The following is a 3,979-nucleotide window of genomic DNA, read 5'->3' as shown; positions in this document are numbered from 1 at the left end:
ATGTCACATGTCCTATTCTGGCTGCCTCTGGGCTTAAGACACTTTTTGTAAGTTACACAAATGACACCTGCGTGGGAGTGTGACTTAGGGGATATTAGTCTGTGTTTTTCCCTCCCCCTTTTCAAGAAAGGAGCCAGGCCCTTCCTTGGAAGTGCCTTCAGGAGCAGCCCCACAGCGGCCCGCTTTCCGGGAGCAGCCCGTGAGGGAGGGGACACCCAGACAGCCGGCTGGAGAAGCAAGGTGCCCGTGGGGAGGGAGGGACGCCCTGTACACAGCAGCGGCCCCCAGGAAGGTCCTGTGCAGGGACAGGGGTCAGAGTGCCAAGCACCAAGGCATTCCAGACCTTCCTCCAGAACGTTCTGCTGCGCTTGGGCTCCAGCCCCATCCCTTCTTTCGTTGTGAGGGTTTGCTGAGGAGCTGCTGTGACCACGTGTAACGGGAGGACACGCCAAGCAGACGTGTTTGCATGGGCCCACGTGACACCGAGTGTCCCAGCACGTGAACAAACACACTTTCGTCTGTCAGCTGCCCCGCTAGTAGGCAAGCAGCGGGTCCCACTGCTGTTCCACTGTAGGCCCACAAGCACTTACTTGGAATTCCAGAGTCCCAAGAGTCTGAAAAACTGGGTCATCATTATTTTCCTCTGTGAATTTGGGACAAACTCAGTTGGTGGTTGTGTCTGTTGATCCTCTTCACTAACAGGCTTTCCACAGCCTTCTGCCCACGTGGCGTGAATAGCACATCAGCGCATCAGCGAGTTTGGTGACCGGCTGCCACCCACGCTAGGGCCTCCTGGACGATGGGGTAGTAGGCTGATGGGGCCTAATCTCTAAAGTGGTGTGAGGGTCAGGGGTCAGGTTACCTTCCCAAAACACATTCCACACTCTGAACTTCAACTCACCTCTGGGGTTGCAGAGACGCCCCGAGGCCCCGTGTGACATTCGCATGCGTGTTTGCCTCCTGTTTGCGTGTGAGAGAGCCACGGGCAGGCACAGGCGGCCGGCAGCCGGCTGTGGGCGGGGCTCTCTCCAGGGCCTGGCACACAGAGCCTCCTCTCGCTTTTTGGGGGAAGGGTAGCATGATGGATGATGATCACGTTTGAAATACATTAAAAACATTTTTTAGCACAGTCTTGGATTTATAAAACATTGCAAAGATAGGACAGAATTCCTACACCTGCCACGCCCAGCCCACCCTGCTGACACGTGGCGCGAGTGTAGGACATTCGTCAGCGTGCAATCAGCGAACCGACAGTGACAAGTCCTGACCGAAGCCCTTACTTCATTTGCACTCCCCCGGTTTTCCCCTCGAGGCCTTTTCCTGTTGCAGGGCCCTGCTCAGGACACCACGTGATGTGCAGGCGTCACGTCTCCGGGGACTCCTGGGGGGGGTGACAGTGTGTCCAACTGCTTTTGACCACCTGACAATTTGGAAGGCTGCTCAGGTGTCCCTCCCATGGGGTTTCTCCGCTGTTTCTCTCCTGGTGGGACAGGGTTGATGGGCTTTGGGGAGGAAAACCACAGGGATGGAGTGACTGTCTCAGCTCATGGTGGCGAGGGTGCGCATTGTCACCGTGTCGGTCACCTGGCCAAGGCTGTGTCTGTCAGGAGTCTCCTCCCTACGATGCTCTTCCCCCCTTGTCTAGGCTGTGCTCCTTGGGGGGAAGCCCCTGTGCACAGCCCGCACTTAGGGCTGGGCAGCCTTGTTCCTGCTCGTGGAAGGCGGAGCTCCCGCATTCTGAATGCACTGTTTATACGAGTGTCACTGTGGACACCTGGATCCTCATTTTGTGCTTTGGGTGATGATAGAGAACCACCTTGTTTGCTTCATTAATTTGTTAAATTGTTCCAGCTGTGGCCATTGGAAGCTCTTTCAGTTGGCTCCTGGGTCCCATTGTCATATGCTCGTCATGGTGAGGTCTTTTTTCCTTTTTGAGCACGCCCTTACTTCCTGGCACTATGAGAAGGTCCCCTAGAAGACCTAGAAGCAGCCATTTCTCCAAGGAGTCCTGGTCCCTTTTCTGCACGTGGAATTGGAAACCAGGGTCCGGGTGCTCGGTATGCACATTGCTACTGGGGAGTCATTGCTTCTGAGCTCCCTCAGCGGGGAGAGCAAGGAAATGTGTGTGAACACATGTGGCAACGAATGTAAACACTTCCACAGGCAGCCACCCACGTGAAGGCCAAGCCAAACAGCTCATTGTGATGCCTGCTCTAACCCACCACGGGGATCACCCCCGGCTCCGCCTTCCTTCTTACCTGCAAACACCCACCCTGCAGTCGGGAATCTGGCCACACCCTCATGCCACCTGTCTGTTCGTTTCCACTGTGGGCAGGAAGAATTTGTGGGAACAACTTGGAATGAAGTGTCTCTGTACAGTTCCTTCTCCAATTAGTGCTAGGACTTCACTCACGTCCAAGGTCACCTGGGTCAGCATCTCCCTTCAGCGAGCCTGGTTCACACATTTGTAATACAGTCAGACCGTTTTGTCATTCTGCACTCTACTCTCTTAGGTGGTTTTTAAAAACATGCATCCATCGAGTGTCTCTGTGTGCTGTAGTGTCTCTGGCTCCGACACTACCATCCAGGTGTCCCTCACTGACACCACACCGAACAGGTCCAGGGCCCTCCCTGTGCTTTGCCCATTTAACCTGTTACAGTGTGTGTGGGGGGGAACCTCAGTTCTTCTTGCTAACACAGTAAAGAATTACAGATCAGCAAGTCTGTTAGCGTGCAAGCAGGGTTTATTCGTGATACGTTCGCATGGACGAGAACAGGCCATGCCCAGGTCAGGGGTGGAGAGACGGGAGGTATAGGTTCAGGGCAGGGTAAGGACTGCAAGACCCTCAGGTCCTTTGTCCTAGGGATTGCTATAGTTGGTGGGACGGGGGAGAAGTTACAGATTGATTGACAGGTAAAGGTGGTGCCAGCTTTCCCCAGGAGACGTGACTACCCAGACGTAGGTATGTGTGGGGTCTCTTAGCCCCAAGCCGTATCTTGCGCCAGATCCCATTTGTTCATCTTGTAAAACAGGTGAATGACAAGAGGCAGTTAAAGTTGAGGCAGTTGCCCAAGGTTATTTACAGGCCTTTTCTGTAAGCACTAGGGACCCCGTAAAACGGATAGTGACCAGAGACAGGCAATTAACCAAAGTTATGTATGGGTGTTTTCCTTTGGGCACTGTGGACCGCCCCCCACTCCCCTTCCAGGCCTTGGGGTGACTACACAGTCTCAAAGGCTTTTTCTCCCCAGAGAGCAGAAGGATGTAAGGGCTCCCCTCTTCCATGTCAGCATGGCATTTCTGATGATGTCCGGAACACCTGGCAATCTTATGCCACCAGGCGAGGGACTGTTGAGTCAGTGGGTGAGACGAGTCACCCTCCTTCTCCCTGCCTCGGTTTGCTGTCTATACCACCGAACAAACCTGCCTCACACCCACCGCGGGCAATCGCCGGCCTGTCCCAGTTTCTACAGTTTGCCCTTTCCGAATGTGACATTGCATGGCAGCCTTTTCGGACTGGCTTCTCTTAGCGGTGGGCGTTTAGGATCAAGCGCTGAGGTTCTGCTGCTGGCCAGCGCATCCCTTCCCACGGACGCGTTCCCCGACACGATGTACGCAGTCTGTTTATCCTCGCTGCTCTGGGCACACGCGTGGGCGCTTACCCACGCAGCTCTGGGCACACGCGTGGGCGCGCGCTCTGTGCGCGGGCACGCACTCCGCGGCGACGGCAAAGCAGCGCCCTGGGGGACGCGCGCACCTGTTCCCTCTGACCCACCGGCGCACACAGGGGCTCCGGACGCGGACCAAGGGACAACCCCGGATCGCGTGCCGCCGCCGCCCACGCTCTTCCGCCCGTTTCCAACATGGCCACGAGGAGTCCTCAATCGCGCAGGACCGGGCCCTCTGCAGTCTAGTAGCCGCTTCTAGTAGCCGCTCAAGTCCGCTCGTCGGCGAGGCCGCCCGGGGAAGCCGGCGGGC

The sequence above is a fragment of the Desmodus rotundus genome, chromosome 6 (assembly GCF_022682495.2).
Source record: "Desmodus rotundus isolate HL8 chromosome 6, HLdesRot8A.1, whole genome shotgun sequence".
In the NCBI taxonomy this organism is placed as follows: Eukaryota; Metazoa; Chordata; class Mammalia; order Chiroptera; family Phyllostomidae; genus Desmodus; species Desmodus rotundus.
This window is presented reverse-complemented; position numbering follows the sequence as displayed.